Source organism: Rana temporaria, chromosome 6 (assembly GCF_905171775.1).
Source record: "Rana temporaria chromosome 6, aRanTem1.1, whole genome shotgun sequence".
Lineage (NCBI taxonomy): Eukaryota > Metazoa > Chordata > Amphibia > Anura > Ranidae > Rana > Rana temporaria.
In genome coordinates, this window is record NC_053494.1 from 161,496,956 (window position 1) to 161,519,524 (window position 22,569).

Below are 22,569 nucleotides of genomic sequence, written 5' to 3' on the forward strand. Positions count from 1 at the left end.
GACAGTCTAGACTAGTCTAGCCTAGAGTAGCCTTACACTTGTATTGCTCTAAATGATCACATGAAATTAGCCATATACCAGGCAATGCATCATTTTTGCTTAAGGCATTCATCTATAAATACAGTCAGTTATAAAAAAAAAAAATGTTTTGCAAAGGATAACAGACCCTAGGTGTGGTGTTTAGCCACACAGAACAAAACCTCCATATTTACATCTACTTGAACACAATCTGCTAACCTTCCACATAAACACACAGATTCTACATCTACTCGGCCACAGCCATTACTATTCGAATGATACATATTTACATATTGGTTTAATCACAGCCACTTATTAATAACTCGTTCTGTTATTGTTCAGTGATAGTTATTTCATTTTATTCATATACAAAACATAGGATATACGCTATATATATATATATATATATATATATATATATATATATATATATATATATATATATATATATATATATATTTCAGCTGTGTTGTGTAACTTCAGAAAGTTTTTTGCCATCCACATACCAGACGATCATGTAACTAGCATGGATTTGTGTATGAGTTATCAAAATCATAGCTATAGATACAAATTTAGATTTGTATACTGAAATACTTTTGTATAATGGCGCTTGGAAACTAAAACGTTTTCTTAACATAACTATATATGGCTATAACATAGCATTAGCATAACATAAATATCACACAACTATAAGATAACATTAGCATAACAAAACTATACCAAAACTATAATATAGCTTTGACGTAACTATAACAAAATGTTAACGCAGCTAAAACAAAACTATAACATAATTATAGCTATAACAAAACTATAGCATAACTATAGCTATAACAAAACTATAACATAACTATAGCTATAACAAAACTATAACATAACTATAGCTATAACAAAACTATAACATAACTATAGCTATAACAAAACTATAACATAACTATAACACAGCTATAACATAACTACCACAAAACAATAATGTAGCATTAGCATAACATAACTATACCAAACCTATGACGTAACTGTAACAAAATTATAACACAGCTATAACAAAACTCTAACATAACTATAACACAGTAATAACAAAACTATAACATAAATATAACACAGCTATAACACAACTATAACATAACTATAACAAAATTATAACATAACAATAACACAGCTATAACAAAACTATAACAAAACAATAATATAGTATTAGCATACCTTAACTATATAACAAAACTATCATATAGCTATGACGTAACTATAACATAACTATAACAAAACTATATAACATAGCTATAACATAACTATAACAAAACTATAACATAATTATATCACAGCTATTACATAACTATAAACCAAAGAATACCATAGCATTAGCACAACATAACTATAACAAAACTATAACACAGCATTAGCATAATATAACTACAACAAAACAATACCATAGCGTTACCATAACTTAACTGTAACAAAATTATATCATAACAATAATAAAACTATAACATAGCTATAATATAAAATAACTATACTATAACATTACTGTGGTAGATTAAAAAATTGAAAATAAATAGAAATAGCCAATATTTATTCTTGTGGTGATTTAAAAAATTGGCACGTAGTGCATTGTTCTTTCTTATGTTTGTCTTAAACATCCAATTAGATTTAGGGGAAATGTATTTTTTTTTATTAATGAAAAGTCCATTGGGTAGACCAATCTATATGTGAGTAAACGAACCATATAACAGACATTTAAACAACAGTGGACATAATTTGGCTGTACATGTGAATTTGGACTGTGTGACCGTCAAATACGACAATCACTTTACTTATAAACACATTTCTGCTGGTGTAATAACTTTGACTGCTATTAATATATATATTTGATAAAAACTGGACAACAGTATAATTCAGCTAGAGAGAAAGCAGCTTTTGTCCCAGTAGCAGTGTTTTCCCTGCACAAGCTGTGTACATAGCGTGCTGTGTGTAGGAGCAGAGCTGGGATGTTGTGCTGTCCTGGGAATACACAACTCACACTCAACTTTCAGCTGTTAGAATCATTTAGAAGCTGCCAAGTGTAAAAGGCAAGTCCATGGTAGACTAGCTCAACCTACTAATGAACACAGACAGTCCGTTACTCAATCACACATCTTGATGACAGACCAAAAGCTTTTCCTATTTACTAATTACTACTGCTAAGTGGATCGCTAACTAGGACTTCGTTAGCACATGCTTCAAAAATGTATTGATATATATGTCAACAAAAGACTTAAAAGAAAGGTTCACCTGCTAGATTATTAGTATGTTGCGTATTTCTAGGTATTCATTCATTTATATCTAGGTAATCATTCATGTATTTATAGATACAGGAATGAAAACCCCACAACAATCATTCCACTTATTTTCTAAGAAACAACAGATATATTTGTCTAAGAATTTAAAATATAACATAAGCAAATTGTAAGTAAATATCGTCAATGATAATTGCTTTTGTAGCTACACTTATAGGGGACACACACACACACACACACACACACACACACACACACACTCACACACACACACACATATGTGCATATCATACAAACACGTATGCATCTATATATTTTGTGATTTTAGCTATGACATATTGATACGGATTTGAGAATGTTTACAGAAACACAAAAGGAACATAAACAGGAAGAACGCATATATAGTACATAAAGGAAATATACATATAAATATACTATATATTTATTGACAATACATGCGCACCATATATAACACAAGTGGACCGATACGAGAATGTTCACACAAATAAAAAAGGAACATACACCGGAGGAAATAAACATACACATATATAATACACACATTTCTAGGCAATATATACACACCATACATAACACAGCTGGACTGATTTACTAAACTGTCTTTACTCAACACAGTGTGAGGATTCACTGAAATGATCCAGTCTGTGCAGATGAAATAAGTAAAAGGATTATTCTTTTCATGTGAATGGATCATTGAAGTGAATTTCACACAATTGTGTGAACATCCTCAAACTCTTTAGTAAATCGGCCTCACTACCATTTCTTGACCATATATAAAGTATTTGTCTATCTATCTATTCTTACAAACATGAGGATGCTATGCAAAGTGTTCGGAAGTATTCGTACAAACAGTGCTCAGTCAATGCATTTTTTTTAGGAGTGGGGGTGGAAGCCAGACTGAATGGACATAAACTGGGACAGAGAGCAAAGCATTGTACTTCAATTAAACAAAACAGTAATGTAGGAAGTATGCTTAGATCTATAGACAGCTCATGGGTCTCATATGAACGCACATAACTAGATCATAAAATACATCTCACTTGTATGTTGCTGTTACTAACATTTGTTTCCCATTTTAAAACATGTCCTTATACAAAGGCCAAAGGCATGGTCTCTAGATGGCTGCTGTCCAGTCACGTTCAAGTGGACTGCATTCCTGACGTTCTCCTTTAGACTCACTCAATGGACTGCAAACAAAGCCAATGATCTGAGCACATGCCCCCCCCCCCCCCCATTACATTGAAATTGACTATGGCTTTACTGCAATTTAATGAATTGTTAGGATACATTTATCTATTTATTTATATTGTTATCAACACTAATATGAATCTATGTGTTCGATAGTTTTTGTTAAAGATTATTAACCAGTATGATAATAGAAGCTACAAGATCAATCTTCAGGCCACAGAAATCAGTTGTAATTCAATGGAGAGACTTTCAGAACAACAAGACCAAGAAGAGAGAACATACAGCATGGTTGGTGTATAGAGGAGCAGAGTGTGCACGACAATCGAAAAAGATGAATGGATGAATTCTCCGAGCACTGGACGGTTTACAAAACAGAAAATTAAATATATTTTTATTAATTGTAATTATAATTCTAAATCCTAAAGTAACACAGGAAGCTCTCAAGTAAATACAAACAAGGACATACTGGATTTCTATCTCACTGTTACTAGAACTCCTAAATGTACTTCAAAATAAAATGCCAAACGGTAGCTCTGCCTTCAGTGACGACTTTTATGTTTTCTAAAAATCCATTCCTACATCTGTGTTACACCATCTAGTTGAGAGACGTAAAGGAAGTAGTAAACACACGCATGCCCTATCATATAAATGCATTTAAACAATATATAAAGCATACCTTGAGTAGTCTGTCCCTGTATTTCATACATTTTTTAAAAAAAGTCTGAGCAAATTTTAGTAGTAGGAGTATCGAGGACATTGTCTATTGATAGTAGTACACAACGTACAATGTGTCTGCGTGTTTCTATTGTGTGTCTGTTTATTTAAAATAATAATAATTTAAAAATAAACGAAATAAAAAAAAAATTATATATATATATATATATATATATATATATATATATATGTGTGTGTGTGTGTGTGTGTGTGTGTGTGTGTGTGTGTCTATTATATACATATTATGGGACCTTTCTAATTTATATAGATGAACTGATGTGGTTTATGGGCTTCTTTGGAAAAGAACAAGACAATACTACCTATCAACCAATAAATATTTTATACTGTAGCGTATATTATACTGTATAGTATCTAATTCATTTTTCTTTTCTTCACATATAAGGAATTTATATTCCACGTAAGTGTGGTGATATATATATATATATATATATATATATATATATATATATATATATATATATATATATATATATATATATTAAATATATAAATATATATTAAATGTGTACATATAAATGCTTGTTTACTGAAGCATCCTCTTAGCATTTATAAAACGCTACACTGTCATGAACCATATCATAAGTCTATTTTTATCCCCTGAAATAGTAGGCAATATATAGTATGATTACTACTATCATAGTATGATATGATATAATAATAACTAATATAATATAACAATTTTAACTGTAGGCATAACCAAAAACTTAATACAGTAGGTTCCATGAACACTGGGCTTAAAAAAAACGCCAGTCCCCGCAGGGAAAAAACGCTCAGATAAAGATAGCGTTTTTGTAGTTTTGTTGGGGTTTTTTTCTGCCCGAAAGCTCCAATCAGCAACGCAAACCAGAAAGCTTTTTTCTTGCCTCATAACGCTGAGCCTAAAATATGCCTTTAATCGTCCTAATGTGCATTGACACATAGGATAACATAGTTGCTTTTACAGGCAGAACACAAAATTCCTGTAGAAGCAGCGATTTTTTTTATGCCAATGTTCATGGCTTGCTACTTTTCCAGGAGTTTCGTGTTTTGCCTGTAGAAGCAGCTCAATGCTTTCCTATGTGTCCATGCACATTAGGACATTTTGCATATTTTAAGCTCAATAGAGGCAGGAAACAAAAAATTCTAGTTTGCGTTTGTGATTGGAGTTTTCTGGCAGAACAAAAACTCTAAACTAAATGCAACATGTGTTTAAGCCAGTGTGCATGGACCCTGTTCTTTTGTATATTTAAAAATTAAGTTAAAAGATGTTATACTGTAGCAATAGTTCCAGTATTTGTAACATGCTCGACAGACCAAGACATTACAGCACAGCAGTATTCATTGTTCAACAGCGTAATACAATATATATCCAGTAGGTGGCAGAACAATCCCACTTATCGAATTGTTCCAGTTGGCCATACAATGCAAGCATTTTTTTCTCTCTTGCTGGCTGTGGCATCTTGTCATAGACTTATTATTGAATCCTTTATGTTTTCTAAAACATTATAACCACATTAACCACAATAGAAGGAGCATACATGTATGTAAAAAAATATGTGCTGGAAGACAAGCTGCCCAAAGGAGTTATTAGTAATATAAAAGGCAGCGGAGAATATTAGGAAGTGTCTAGCCTTGTGGGATGAAATGCCCAGTTCTCACGTTCAGTGTCATGGCCAAATATTCCCCTGCATGTAGAAAATAAATAATGTGCGAAATTTCTCCAAGGTCAAGTGCACCTTTTTTATTTCTGGTTTAGGGATTTCCACAATGTCCTCCATTGCTTCATCTCCGGATTGGAAAATACACAAACGTGTCACTTTTATTTGTGTAGGTAAGGGAAGGACAACTGACGCTACTATAGCTCACAACGATGACACATTGCATAGGACAATAGAGGATCCATTGACTTCCATTCTTTACATATATAACTATATAAATAACATTTACTTAAGTTCTGCACATTTGCTTCGGCCAGTTGAAAAAAATAAATAAAGAAAAAAGAAAAATAAAGTTTCCTAGATCTGTAAATACAGATTAGCACTTTGAGATGAAAATCTCCCATATAGTAAATGGTTGCATTTACATTTGTCAAGCAATTTATTAAATAAAAAAAGATTGTGGCACAATAATATAATATAATACATTTCCCTATACTATAGCAAACATAACTGATCAAATAAAAATAAATACTGCGAATATAAAGCATGTAGTGTATCTGCTATTAAAAAAACAAACAAAAAAACAAGCACTATGGTCTTCGGTATTAACTAAACAGATTACAGTTGGACTTTTGAATTTCCTAACAAAAATAAAATAAAATGTTTATATTGATGAGGAAGTAAAGGAAATATTTTAATTGTTGGTACAGCAAACTAGCACAATTTTCGTGTAAATAAATTGGGGTATTTGTTTCCTGTTTTTCATCTTATTTTTCATCTCATTTTTTATCTATTGATTATTTAACCAATTATTGAATACCTTTAGCCTTTATTATTCTTCCATTCTACGACTACATTTGCTATATTACAACTCACAGGTATTTTTTCAAGTGACACTAAACCTTGGTCTGGAAAAAAAATAAAAAATAGATCGGAATCTTAACGAAAATAAAGTACATTCTTTTGCTCTCAGTCTCCTTCCTCCAAATTCTTTTTTTTTCTGCTGGATCATGGCTTCCTGTAAGGATGGATTCACACCTATGCATGTTTTGTGCTTTTTGCATTTTGCAGATTTGCACTACAGAACGCGTTCTATAGGAAACCATGGTAAATGGACTGTAGTGCAAAATGCAAAAAGCACTAGAAATGCATAGGTGTGAATCCAGCTTTAGAGGGTGGCTACATTTGTGGGGTTCATAGTCCCACTCAAAGTAGGAACATAGACATCCTCTGTTGCTGGTTCTCAAGATGGACTATGGACCAGGGAGATGGGATTTGTAGTGTGCATGGAGTAGTGAACAGGACTGTAACTAATGTGTAATACTTGTTCAAAACCAAGGGAAGTCAGGGGAAAAGAAGTTGCCAGCACTTGAAGATGTTGCAAGGAGGAAGAAAAATATAGAGACAATGTCATGCAAAATACATTACAGGGCTATTAGGCAGTAGCTGTGTGTATTTTTTTTTTTAGAGGATAAGGGTATTGTTTAGTGTAACTTTAGAATCACTATTGTATTATAACACCTTTCCGAACCCTTCTTTTACCAACATACAACTATTTTTTTTACTTATATTCAGCATATTGGAAAATATTTTAAACACCGATAACACAACTTTACATTTTCTATGAAGTTAAAGTATATGAAAACCCAATAACTAAATTGCATTTATTAAGCTTGTATATGTTTATGCGATTTCAAAAGTTAATAATTGCAAATAACTAAAATAATACCTGGTGATCCCAGGATCCCAGCGCTTGTTTAGGCACTTCAATTTATAGGATGATAGTCCTCTGTCTCCCGAGTGTGCTTTTGTGTTGTCACATGAACTTCCGATGGAGACTACAAGTGGCCGTGCTTCGCTGCTGTCATCAGGAAACCTGCCCTCTGAATTCCCAGCACATAGCTAAAGTGTATGCATGTAGACACCAAACAGGAATTGGCTGCAAAAGGCTGCAGGAGACCAGCAGTTATTTTTTTTATTACTGACTTAATGCACTTGCAGTGATTCAGCTGCATGACAGGCTAGCTGTGAGCAACACAGGGGTTAATGTTCTGAAGGCAAATAGACTGTGCACTTTACAAGTGCAGTTGCTCTTCTAAAGCTTAGTAAATGAGGGGAAGCTTCACTTTGCAAAGATTACCCAATCACATATAAGGAAAATGTTGCTTTAGTAAATCCACCCCAGTTTACCTGCTGGCAAATAGAGTTTTTAGCAGGCTGAAATATTTACATGTACAATAAGGTGGTAGATGTCTGTTTTGTATGCTGATCCACTGGCTTCAGGGTTTCTGAAGATCCTGAATTAATATTGCTTGGCATCCCTACATATTTCAAGCAAACGTTTATTTCTTGGTTCACAAGTGCAATATACACAATCCAGTCCTTGTTTTTATGCAGAAATTGAGATGACATTTATAAGGACATAAGGCAGTGTGCATAGGGATCATTTCGATTTTTTTTTTTGTGAAGTCACACCCCTGTGTGCACAGGCAAATCTCCACACCTATTTAGTGGTTTCTGAGCCTCTCATGCAAATGAGATTCAATGAAAATCGTGAAGGTTGAAAAAAGTCTGAATTATTTCTCTTCAAAGTTGTTCTGTTCCAGTGAATAAAAGTAATAGCACAAGGTAGTCAGTATGACAGTAAGGGAACTGGCATATTTTAAAGGAAAGGTCAGTAATAGCAGCCACCAAGTTTCTCGAATGATGTCACATGTGTACTTAGGGTGCTCACTGGGATTAGGGGGCAGTATTTTTTTCTGTAGAGTGCACTGTTATGTAAACTTGGCTTGCACACTTACAGAACACTTTAAAGGAAAAAAACGTAATGCATTTCTTCTGAACACACATTTATTAAAAAAAAACAAAAACAAAAAACAAAAAAAGATAGCACTGCCTGCCTTTATTTTTATGTCACACTTATTTAATGGTTAGCCTTTTCATGTTGTTATTGTGTTAAGATTTGCAGATTAACCACTAGAGGGAGCCCTTAATATGACAGCATCATTCAACTTTCCTGCTTAATGGCTTTTGAGGTAAGCCTCAAAAGGGGGGGGGGGCATTGTTTTAAATTAATTGGTCCACTTAGTAACTTGCATTTTAAGAGAGAGATAGAGAGCAGAAAACCATAGCCATTGTGTAGTACTGCAAAACTGATAGCCAAGTCTGGATATGGTTATTTGGTTATGATGGTTATTTTAGATTGTAAACTCTAATGAGCAGGGCCCTTTGATTTAGGGGCGTCGGGAGGGGGCAGCTAGGGGGGGGGGGGGCTGAAGCCCTGAGTGTTACCCTGAAAAGCCCTGAGCGCCGAGACCGATCTAATTGCGGCTGCGGCCAAAAGTGGCCGAGTGCAGCTGCAGCCGAAAATGGTCGAGTGTGGCCGAAAGTGGCTGAGTGCGGCCGAAAGTGGCCGCGTGCCAGCAGGTCCCGCCTTCTGGAGCCTGCAGCGCCAATGCCAGGACCACAGGGCGTGGGACGTGAGTTGTGACATCCACCTTAGCCTGCAGGCTCCAGAAGGCAGGAATGCCACATCCCTGCTCCGGCGGGTGGCTCTACTCTCCTCTACTCCTTGGCTCGGCACTTCTCTAACGAGTGACTGACTGACTGCCTGCTGTGACCGCACACCACGACTGAGCTGAGGTAGGTCAGACAGTGTGTGTATGTATGTTATTGTCAGTGTGTGTAGGTCAGGCAGGTCACTGGTCAGTGTATGTAGGTCAGGCAGGTCAGTGTATGTAGGTCAGTGTATGTAGTGTATGCGCAAACTGTTGGCGCTATATAAATCCTGTATAATAATAATAATGTAGGTCAGTGTTTGTAGGTCAGGCAGGTCAGTGTACGTAGGTCAGGTAGGTCAGTGTATGTAGGTTAGGCAGGTCAGTGTATGTAGGTCAGGTAGGTCAGTGTATGTAGGTCAGTGAAAGAAAAGAGGTTTAACGTACAGTGTACCAATAATCAGTGTGCCACTGTCCCGATATTAATGGAATTGTCTAAAGGCTAGTAGATTGGACTTTGAACTATATAATTTGACTGTTATCCCCCTACCTGGCTTGAATAGTACTCTTTTAAACTACAGCTAATGTTAGGCTAAATAAGACCGATTGTTGTCTACCCTCAACGCGGTTAACCCTTTGTGAGTATGCATGCTTAATACACAAATTACATATGTTGAATTGCTAAAAAATGGCCACTCCAGTATTACTTGCACATGCTTTACCATGCATGCGTGAATACCTTCCCCCCCCCCCCTTTTTTCCTTTTCCCTCCCTCCCCTCCCTCTCTCCTCTCCCCTCTCCGCCCCCCACTTCCTTCCCCCCGTTTCCGTTGGGACAGCATTGCGGTAGGCTGCCCTGATGCTCTGCCACACACCTAACGCTGAACTAAGTGTATGTATATATATATATATTTTTAACCCTGTATGCATCATGTAATCTTTCTATATCCTCATTTTCATTTTTTGATGTACTTATACATTTAACTTACTGTGTTTTTTGTATGTGTTTTAATAGATTGAAATGTCCATGCTCCTGAGGAAGCTCTATTTATAGCGCGCAACATGTAGAGCAAGCCCTCCAGTTCCTCTGGACCACCACTCGGTTTACACACTATACAGCCAACTTTACAATTTTGCTTTATATTTGAGCCTCTTATGGTAGAACTGTATCATTATTGTGATAACCTATGTGGACCAGTTATTGACTTGATTTCTTTGATTTTTATGTTTGTAACTGTTTTATGACATTCTTATAATAATAAATGTATGTAGCTTTCTTACCATATGTACCGTATGTAGGTCAGTGTATGTAGGTCAGGCAGGTCAGTGTCAGGCAGGTGTGGGCACTGGTAAGTCACACAACCCCACTAGCCAGCCCAACAAAAAAAGCCGTGCCACATACAACACCACCCCCCCTGGTTCTTGGATTTCGGGCTGAAGCCCCTCATCTTGTAACATGCTGGGCAAACCGTGGTGTTATACAAATCTTGAATAATATTAATAAAAATAATAATCCCCAGTGTATCATTGCAATCTATAATTTAAAGCATTAAAACACATTGATAATTTATGTCAAATCGCTCTGAAATTTTAAGCATTGAAGGACAATGTATTCTCCTGTTATGGAGAGCCCATGGACAAAAGTAGGAAGATACAGAGCCAGGTTTATGTCAGGAGATGCACAAGCAACTGTTTTCCGCAATAACCAGGTAGCTTTCAACTGTAATTGTATCACTTTGAGGAAAGCCTCACAGGACCCATTCATTGTTCACATGACATAGCTACATGATCTTCAGAACCATTTCAACAACAGTACTTATGGACACAAGACAGGTTCAGATTTTTCTTTGACAAATATTTTCTAGCACAGGCTTCAGATGATTTGTGGCTGTTCAAAACTTGGATTAGTGACTGCAAAGTAATAGAGTAACCCCCTCTAGGCTAGTGATACACTGGCAGTTTTTCCAAAAGTTCAACTAAACAAACCTATCATTTATATCCAATGAAGCTGCCATCTTAGCCACTGTTAAATCTGTAGTTTTCATGGTGCCGCACATAATCAGCTATGACACCAGCCATTTAATGGCTTGACAGTTCCTGAGTTTGAGGCTGGGTTCACACCTATGCGAATTGCATGTGCGTTTCCCCGCGTTCAATTCGCATAGCAGGAGAATGTGACTGGCTCTCTATGGAGCCGGTTCACATACTGTATTTCCGCAGCTGGTCCGGTGCGGTGTGCTGGAAAAACGCGTGCCTTTTTTGGTGTGTTTCCGGTTTGACTTCAGCCCAGAATTCGGGCTGAAATCGGACCTGAACCAGGGAACCAGCACTCACCAGACCCCTGCTGTGCGCCGCAGGCGACGACAGTGTGAACCCGGCCTGAAAACTAACATAAGTAATTGTAAAAGTTTGCATTCAAGGCACACCTTGGTGTGTTTTGAGAAACAGTTCTTCCTTAAAGCTGTAGTAAACTGCCATACTTTTTTTTTTAACCTACAAGGTAATATTATAATGTGCTAGTATGCATCTCATACTGGCAAGTTATGTGAAACTTACCTTAAAATGAAACCCTCCAGCGATGCACTGTCACCGCTAACAGGGCTTTCATTTTCACCCAGCCTTCCTTCCCTGTTCACGTCCTCCAGCCAGCTAAATGGCCACGCCACAATGACATCACTGTGACACATGAGCGCCAGGGCCCCTATTCAGGCCTTGTCATTCCATCAGAGCACATGTGCCGTGACATTACTGGCCTATTCACAAGAAAATATCTCCTAAACTGTACATGTTTAGGAGATATTTATGGTACCTATAGGGAAGCCTTATTATAGGCTTATCTATAGGTAGATGTTAACCGTGGGAGTTTACTCCCACCTTACGATTCAAGAGGGTAATTTATCAAAACTGGAGGAGACAGGAACAGTTGTGCTTGGCAACCAATCAACTTCTAGCTTTCATTTTCAAAGTTTAACTACAGAAGCTGAAAATAGAAGCTGAATGGTTGCCATGTGCAGCTGCTCCTGATTTTGTCTGCTCCAGTTTTTATGAATTTCTCCCAAAAGGGTAATTTACTTAAGAAGTTGGGGATCTTCACTAAAAAAATTATAGTTATAAAGCCACAATCTTGAATAAAATAAATGGGAATTTGTTTTTGCCATGATTGGATAATTAATTGAATCCTCATTTGCATTGTAGATTTTCAGCTTAGTAAGGCCTCATTCACACGACGGACTGTTCGGGTCCGCCTGTCAGTTTTGACGGCAGACCTGAACGGCCGCTCCATGCAATCCTATGGAGCGTCGTATGTCATCGGAGACATGTCCGCTGACATCCGACCCTATCCGATCCGCTAAAAACAGACGTATGGGGGGCACGTCCCGATCCGTCCATGCGGATCGGATCGGGTAAGATCTGATGAAAACGGACATGCTGTCCGTTTTCATCAGATCGCTCCATAGGAGACAGCGGTGCCCGACAAGCCCCTCCCCGCTCAGTGAGCAGAGAGGAGCTTGTCATTCGTCGGCTCAGCGGAGATCTGCGGACTGATCTCCTGCTGAGCTGGCGGGAGCAGGCGGACTCCGTAGAAACAGAGTCCGCCTCGTGTGAATGGGGCCTTAATCAAAAGGGCGTTTTAAGGTAATTTTTTTTAAATAACAAACATGTCTATACTTGCCTACTCTGTGCAATGGAACTGCACAGAGTGACCAGGAACCTCCTCTTTTCGGGTTCCCCTGCCGGCGTTCTTGGCCCCTCCTCTCTCTGGCCAGTGCCCCCATGGGAAGCCGCTTCACATGGGGGCCCTCATGCATGCTTGCACCCGAGTCCCTCTGCTGCGTTCATTGGCGCAGACAGCCGGACTCAGCCCTGCCCCCCACTGCGAGGAGACGCTGTGAACATGTAGTCCCAAGGGAGGGGGCAAGCTTGCTGACTAACCCCCAGCCAGAACAGCTTGGATGATGAGGGCAAGCTTACTGAGAAGGAACAGGAAGTGAGAAATTCAGACAAAAAAAAAACATTTAGAAGGAAAATTAAAGAAAAAGGTAAATGAACCGACAATGCACTAGCTTATAGGAACCTATTTAGAAAATAAAAAAGAACCTTTACAACCCCTTTAAAGGCTCCAATTCACAAACATAGACACCCCCTAATTATAAAACATAATTATGAATATTAATATTTAAACAATACAGAAATCAGACGTGTGCTTTTTTCATGTCAATGTTGTACAGTGAAATGGTTGAAATGGATGGACCTGCATCTATCACGCAGCTATGCACCATTCATAAAATTAAAAAATAAATATATCTTAACCACTTCCATACCGGGCCTATTTTGGCACTTCTCTCCTACATGCAAATATCATAATTTTTTTGCTAGAAATTACTCAGAACCCCCAAACACTATATATATGTTTTTTTAGCAGACACCCTAGGGAATAAAATGGCGGTCATTGCAACTTTTTATCTTGCACGGTATTTGCGCAATAATTTTTCAAACGCCTTTTTTTGGGGAAATTTCGTGAATTAAAAAATAACAAAACAGTAAAGTTAGCCCAATTTTTTTGTATAATGTGAAAGATGAAGTTACGCCAAGTAAATAAATACCTAAGGCCTTGTACTCACGAGCAGACATGTCCGATGAAACCGGTCCGCGGACCGTTTTCATCGGACATGTCTGCCCGGGGACTTCTGCGGACTTCTGCGGGGCGTGTCCGCGGTGTCGCCACGTCGATGACGCGGTGTCGCCACGACAATGACGCGGCGACGTGGGCGGCCTGCCTTTAAAATGCTTCCAGGCATGCGTCGAAGTCATTCGACGCATGCGAGGGATGGCGGGCGGCCGGACATGTACGGTAGGTCTGTACAGACGACCGTACATGTCCGGGCGGACAGGTTTCCAGTGGACTGTTTTAAAGCAAGTCCAGGAAACAGTTGTCCGCTGGAAACCTGTCCGATCCACCCGAAAATGGTCCGCTCGGGCCTACACACGGCCAAACATGTCTGCTGAAACTGGTCCGTTTCAGCAGACATGTTTGGTCGTGAGTACGGGGCCTAACATGTCACGCTTTAAAATTGCGCATACTCATGGAATGGCGCCAAACTTCAGTACTTAAAAATCTCCATAGGCGTCGTTTTTTTTATTATTTTATTTTTTATTTTACTTAATTTATTTTATTTTTACACTTTTTTTTACATTTATTTTTGATCACTTTTATTCCTATTACAAGGAATGTAAACATCGGTTGTTATAGGAATGGTTTGTGACAGGTACTCTTTATGGAGAAATGCGGGGTCAATAAGACCCCACATCTCTCCTCCAGGCTGGAAAGCATGAGATTGTGAAAAAAAAATCACGGATCTCATGCTTTTAGCCGCGATTGCGGATTTGTTTACATTCCAGTACCCGGGCGTGACGTCATAACATCGCGCCCAGGCCTCCGACGATCATACAGATGACTGGTGACCATGTGGTCACCAGTCATCTCTATGCCTCCCATCTGGCACCGGCAGATCATTTCTCCGGGTCTCCTATGGCACGGGAGAGCCCGGAGAAGCACCAGATGGCGGCGGGAGGGGGGACGACCCCTCCTGTCGCCTATAAGAACAATCAAGCGGCGGAACTGCCGCTATGATCATTCTTATGGTGCACAGGATTGCCAGCTAAAGAGATGAATATCTGAAAAATGCCTGTAGCTGCAGGCATCTTTCAGATATCCCCACTGAAAGTCCAGGACATCATATGACGTCCTTGGGCAGGAAGTGGTTAATAAATGAAGGCCCCATTCACACTTGATGATTTGGAATTGCTGGCAGAACTGCTGCCATTCTCCCGCCGATTATAAATTACACCAAAGCCTTGCATGAGTGCTCAACCTGTGGCCCTACAGCTCTTGTGGATCTACAAATCCCATCATGTATCTCCCCTGGGGAGTCATGCATGCAACTGTCAACCTTGCAATGCCTTGTGGGACTTGTACTTCTGCAACAGCTGGAGAGCCACAGGTTGCGCACCCATGCAGCTGCTAAACTCACAGCAAAACATGCAATGCTCATTTGGGTGCCATTCATTCTGAATTTTGTTGCAATTGTCCCATGATAGAACCGTGTATTAATTGGACAAAATGCACTTTTAACCTCTTGGCGTCCGTGCTATAGCCAAATGATGGCTACAGCGCAGACCTGAATTGCCGGGAGGCCGTCAGTAGACGTCCTCCCTTGCTCGAGTGGCCTGCACACCCCCTGCAGGGCGTGCACGGCTTGCTCTGTGATCAACTAGTCTATGAGACTCGCTGGATCACAGATCGGAGTAAGGGGTCAATCCCGACCCCTTACCACATGATCAGCTGTCAGCCAATGACAGCTGATCATATGATGTAAACAGAGCCGGCAATCGGCTATTTTTTCTCCTCAGGCTGATCACCGGCAGATGACAGAGGGACATCGGTAGCGATCAGGGAGAGCTGCCCAGCTCATCTGTGCCCATGTGTGCCACCTGTCAGTGCCACTTACCAGTGTACAATAGTGCCGCCCACTAGTGCCCACCAGTGCTACCTACCAGTGCCCACAGTGCCACCTATCAATGCCCACAGTGCCACCTATCAAAGTCACTAATCAGTGCCTCATCAACAGTGCTGCCCATCATTGCCACCTACCAGTGCCCATCATTGTCACCTATCAGTGCCCATCAGTGTCACCTACCAGTGTCACCTATCAGTGCCCATCAGTGCCATCTATCTGTGCCCATCAGTAACACCTATCAGTGCCCATCAGTGCCACCCATCAGGGCCCATCAATGCTGCCTTATGTGTGCCCATCAGTACTGCCTTATCTTTCCCCATCAGTGCGGCCTTATCTGTGCCCATCAGTGCCACCTCATCAGCGCATATCTATGAAGGAGAAAACTTACCCGTTTGCAAAATTTTCCATCTTTTTTTCAAAAAATAAAAACCCCAGAGGTGATCAAATACCACCAAAAGAAAGCTCTATTTGTGTGAAAAAAATTATAAAATTTTCATTTGGGTACAGTGTTGTATGACCACGCAATTGTCATTCAAAGTGCATTAGCGCTGAAAGCTGAAAATTGGTCTGGGCAGGAGGGGGGTTTAAGTGTCCAATAAGCAAGTGGTTAAAGATCACCTGCAGTTTGTCGCCCAAAAAGATGCTTCTTTAGCACGTTTTTGGAGCAGTGGGAGAGCCCATTCAAATGAAAGGTGCTAATCCAAAAGTGCACTATAAAATGCACCAAAAAGTGCCAAAACCTGACACAGGAAAATCACCCAGATGTAAGTGGGGCCCAAGAGCAATGTCCATAGCGCATGACTCTTGCATAGGTGTATACAAGCATGTCTCCAGACCTAAACCCTATTGAACATCTGTGGGGCATCCTGAAATGGAAGGTTAGGGAGTACAAGATCTCTAACACCCACCAGCTCTGTGATGTAGTCATGGAGGAGTGGAAGAGGACTCCATGCCCAAGAGAATTAAGGCAGTACTGGAAAATAATGGTGGGCACGCAAAATATTGACACTTTGGGCCCAATTTGAACATTTTCACTTAGGGGTGTGCTCACTTTTGTTGCCAGCAGGTTTAGACATTAATGGGTGTGTGTTGAGTTATTTTGAGGGGATAGCAAATTAACACTGTTATACAAGCTGTTCATTTACTACTTAACATAAAATTTAAACATTACTACTTAACATTAAATTTGACTACTTAACATTGTAGTAAAGTGTAATTTCTTCAGTGTTGTCACATGAAAAGATATAGGAAAATATTTACACAAATGTGAGGGGTGTATTCACTTTTGTGAGATACTGTGTATATATATATATATATATATATATATATATAGAGAGAGAGAGAGAGAGAGAGAGAGAGAGAGAGAGAGAGAGAGAGAGAGAGAGAGAGAGGGGGGAGAGAGGATACATAGAGTATGCCTTCCCTTTCCTTCTCGCAATTATATCTGTTTGTATAAATATATATATGTGTATATATGTATATACATTTTAACCTACTGCTGCTGAAATATAAAAAAGAACCAGCTTCTCTCTCAGATTATCCATCTCTGAGCTGGAGACTCTTTTATGAAGCACTGAAACATATTCACTGCTCCATTTTCTGGCATTCACAGAGGAGAGCGTTCTCTTCTGAGAGCCAGTTTATAAAGCTGTGTAGATTGCTTCTCCTTTGGAGGAGAGAAGCGATCTGCAAACGCTTCAAACAGTGGAGAACACCCCCTGATACTGGAATCTTGTGGCTTTGAAGGTAGTTAGTATTTTAAATGTAATTAGTTGGGTGAGCGGGAGCCAGTGGAGGGATTGACAGAGAGGAGTAGCAGAGACAGAGCGGTTGGTAAGGTGAATGAGTCTGGCAGCAGCATTCATGATGGACTGAAGGGGGGATAGAATATGCAGAGGTAAACCAATGACAAGGGAGTTGCAGAAATCGAGGCGAGAGATGACCAGGGAGTGAATTAAACTTTTGTTGTGTCATTGGTTAGAAAGGGGCGTATTTTGGAGATGTTACAGAGGTTGAGGCGGCAAGATTTGGACAGTGATTGGACATGAGGCTTAAAGGAGAGTTCAGAGTCCAGGAGTATTCCTAGGACCTTGGCATGTGGGGAAGGGCTGATAGTTGTGCCATCAATTTTGACAGAGAGATCAGGGGAAGAGGCGCGTGGGGGAGGAAAAATTATAAGTTCAGTTTTGGATAGATTACGTTTGAGGAAGTGGTGCGACATCCAAACTGATATATCTGATAGTAAATTAGTGATACGTGAGGAGAATGAAGGAGTGAGTTGAGGGGCAGAGAAATAGATTTGAGTATCGTCAGCGTAGAGGTGGCATTGGAAGCAGTGGGAGGCTATCAGCTGATCCAGGGAGGAGGTGTAGATTGAAAATAAGAGGGGTCCAAGAACAGAACCTTGGGGGACCCCAACTGAGAAAGGGAGAGGAGGAAGTAGAGTTGTAAGTAATGCTAAAGGTGCAGTTGGATAAGTAGGTAGAGAGCCAGCGAAGAGTACAGTCACGGAGATCAAAGGAGGAGGGGGTGGTCAACCGTATTGAAGGCAGCAGAGAGGTCCAGGAGTAGGAGTACAGAATAGTGTGCCTTAGTTTTGGCCTTTTGTATATCATTTGTTAGTTTTAGGAGAGCAGTTTCTGTAGAATGTTGAGGACGAAATCCAGACTGAAGGGGATCAAGAAAGTTATTATCAGCAAGGTGGCTGCTCAGTCGGTTGTAGACTAGACGTTCATGGAGTTTGGATAAAAAGGGGAGCAAGGAGATGGGGCCTAGGTTGTCAAAATTGGATGGGTCCAGTGAGGGCTTTTTAAGTATGGGGCTGACTAGTGCATGTTTCAAAGAGTTAGGGAAGATGCCAGAAGAGCACATCATATATACATATTAAATGCACATACATTATATATGTGTGTGTATATATATATATATATATATATATATATATATATATATGTATATATATATACATATACATACACATATATAGACATGGAAGGGGGCAAGGTTACAGTCTTGGGGGGGGGGGGGTCTGATCTAGGAAGGAAGAAGTCAAAAATCTTATCTTCCTCCTTCTCCCCAGATTCTCTCTGCTCTCCCTGATTCACCACCTCTGAGCTAGTGAATGTGGGAGGGTGAATTCAGACACCAGTGCTGAGATCACAGCTTCATAAACTGGTTGTTTCTGTGTCAGTCAATCACAGCTTTTCTTGTGTGGAGATCATTGGCAGAGGATATGTCCATCCAATAATCTGATCAGCAGCCATCCTAGGGATGACTGCTGTTCAGTTTCATTAACTGACACCTGTGGGAAGGAGATATTTTTATGGAAGGACCAGGGAGCTCTTCAGATCTCACTTTCATAAACTGGCTGTTTGGGACAGAACGTCATGAACTATGATGAGAACATGATCTCTTAGCTACATAAACCTGTACACACCAGAGATCAACCTGATCCTGAGGATCACAGCGTTTCTCTCTCTAAGATCTCCCTTTAATAAACTGTCTGTTTGTGTCAACAATAGGTGGTGAAGGTAGAGAGAAGCGTTGTGTGCTGAGATGGTCCTCTGAGAACATCTTTTCCGCTGATCTTCTCAGTTACATCTATGAGCTGCTATCATCATGAATGAAGCTTATCTCAGTTTCATAAACAGACTGTGAGGCTGTGTTAATTAACGCACGAAAAAAAAAAAAAAGGGATATGTGCTGCACCACTACTTGATAAGCGCACCTTACAGTGAATGTTGACTTTGCGAAGTGAATAGGCTACATTTATTTAGTGAATTGCAACACTGTTGTTTTTCTTGTTCCAAATCTCCCATCTGCTGACCATAGATGGCCCAATGTCCCAATTTTAAAGCATTTCTTACAACAAGGAAGTATCTGCATTCCTGTGTAACAAGGACAAACATGGTGATACCCCACTTCCTTCTATCGGTGGTAATAAAGATAAAAAGCTGCTTGAGAAGCTCAGAACAGGAAGATTCCACCATAAGTGCTGTGCAAGAGCAGATATCTCTCAATTATTTTAGGTGGAGATCTCTGCCTGTCTATGGCTAGCCTCCCCTGAGACAGATTATCAATGAAGCTGAAGCATTTCAGTATTTTATGAAGTCAACATGTCTGGAGATTTCTAAAAGGGAAGAGCTGTGCACATCTTACAAGGGGTTGTTGTAGCCATAAAGTGCAACAATTGAGATTGTGGCTGGATGGGCGAACAGTAACCAGGGGAAAAAATTCCCCTCTACCATTACATGTCAATTGCCTTCTTTTGTTCTAGTAAGTCAATTGCTGTAATTCAGGATTGTATTCAGCATTGGTTCTATTCTGGCTATCACTGTTAAAAGCCTGAAGAAAACCAAGATGTGAGCTATGACAAAGTGCACCAGCCAGCTCAGTGCATGTAAATATCCGTCCATTAAATCTGTAAGACTAGTGAATTGTATGCTGGGGGATGGGACTTCCAAGAGGAAGACGGTAAGCTTCAAAAGGGTATCATTAAAATGATATTACATTTCAGGGATTTCCAAGTCTGTAGATTGCTGTGTTATAGTAAATATAACCGCATAAAGCAAAGTTCATTTTGTAGAATTCGTGTATAACCAACACTAATACAAATATAGCAGATTGGGCTAATTTACTAAAGAAGTTAATATTCTTCACACACTAAATCATGTACCTTAGTTATACAATATGTAAAAAAAATCCTGAATCAGGAAATCAAGTCGGAAATTTACTTTTCACAGGACTGAATATTTTTTAAGTGAATATTCACACAATTTGTTGTGTGACGAGTCTCTTTTAGTAAAGGAGTAAAAATATAAATAAATGTTTTTATTATTCACAGATAATTGACTTGAGTCTTGCATAGCACATAGTAAAAAACTAGCACTCTTGTGTTTCAGATTCTCATTTTCTCACTTATAAATACACAAACAATTCTAACAAAGGAAGCCTGATTAACTTCAAGATTGTGTAAAAGGTTTCTTCAAGTTCAGAATTATCAAAGTGCAAGAGAGAAAATAAAATCCTACCTCCTAGCAGAGAGCAGCAGTATTTTTTCCTCCATTATCTGGTGAAGTTTATTGCACAAGTGTAGCCTGGGGATAAATACCTCCTAGTAGCTTGTCTCCTGGCTCTGGACACACTAGACGTTTCAAGTAACCATGCCTTCCTTCTTTGCCACGTGCAGATTAGACTTTCTTGTCTTCCATAACAGAAGTTCCCATTTTTTTTGTTGCAATTAACATTAAAATGTACATTGAAATATTGACCATAAGTAATAACAAACGTAAATGTACATCAATCATTTCTTCAATATGTAGAACTTTACTAAGTAGTCAACGTTAATTGCAATGTATATTCTGATATTGGCTCTATAAAAACGTTGCTTCTACAGGAAATTTTTGTTCTACCTGTAGAAGCAACTCAACGTTATCATATGTGTTCATACACAGTAGGACGCTTACAGGCATATTTTGAGATCAATGGAGGCAGGGGGAAAAAAAACCTTCTCATTTGCGTTTCTGATTGGACATCACTGGCAGAAAAAACGTAAAACTCTCCTAAACTCGTCTAAACTTTGTACAGCAAATGCTCTATATGAACGTTTTTTACTCCAAAGAGAACACACGTATTGTTAAGCCCAGTAAAATCGGTATAGGTGCAGCCATTTTGAATAATTATATGTAGTGTCCAGACACAGATGGGAATTCAGAGTACCTCACATATTTTAGCTTTTTACTGTCGATTTGCCAAATATATTATACAATCATTATTATTATTATTTTAAATACGAGAATGAACTAGTAAACATAAAAAAATAAGCATAAATATAAAAAAAATATAGCTATCATTTAAATAGAAAGCAAAAATTACAGATGTTTTTGCTGCTGATTACTGAACAAAGGCAGCAAAACTAAAGTAACAATGTTACATTTTTTCATAGTGATCTACGGAACTTTTATCTAGCTTCATATGTGACAATTTCTGTTACTATTCTGTTAGAATACTTGTGGTTCTTGGCTGTTGTGAAATGTTAAAGTCACAGCATGTGCTGTTGCAAGTATTAATACATTTAATAAATCATGCAAGTATTATATTTCCACATTGCAGAGCAGGCCAAGCCATGGCAGAGAACAACAGGTTTATATATTTATGTTGTTGCCCAGTAGCCAGCAGTGGAAAATTTGTGTTTTTGATGTGTTCTATTATGTAATCCAAAAGCTGAAGAGAAGATACAAAGACACTGTGGGGTTGATTTACTAAAACTTGAGAGTGCAAAATCTGGCGCAGATCTGCATAGAAACTAATCAGCTTCCAGTTTATTTTTGTCAAAGCTTAATGGAACACGTTGGAGTTAGAAGCTGATCGGCTACCATGCAAAGTTGCACCAGATTACGCAATGCCATTTTAGTAAATGTACCCCTGTGCTTAGAGGCTGCAGATAATCATTCAGGATTTTATTTTTTGTTTTCTTTTTATCAGAGTTTATATTACATTATAACAATTATCCAGACACTGACAGACGTTGGCAGAAAAAATAAATACATGAACAGACCTAAACCTGATTTGTTATAAATTATTTAAATATGTACCTGCCAAGCCATTTATAACAAGATCCATGTTATCAACGACCTTAAAAAAAAAAAAAAAAAAACAGGGCTGCAATAAGGGTTTTATTTATAACAATA

At 38.9% G+C, this 22,569-nt stretch overlaps 1 long non-coding RNA gene across 1 annotated transcript in view; it reads left to right on the forward strand.

The window, feature by feature from the left end:
* LOC120942688 overlaps positions 1-4,202 on the forward strand; it is a 4,462-nt gene extending 260 nt beyond the window's left edge. Inside the window, exon 2 of the long non-coding RNA XR_005750244.1 lies at positions 3,651-4,202. This is a non-coding gene — a long non-coding RNA (uncharacterized LOC120942688). The remainder of the gene's footprint in view (positions 1-3,650) is intronic.
* Positions 4,203-22,569: the final 18,367 nt, after the last annotated feature.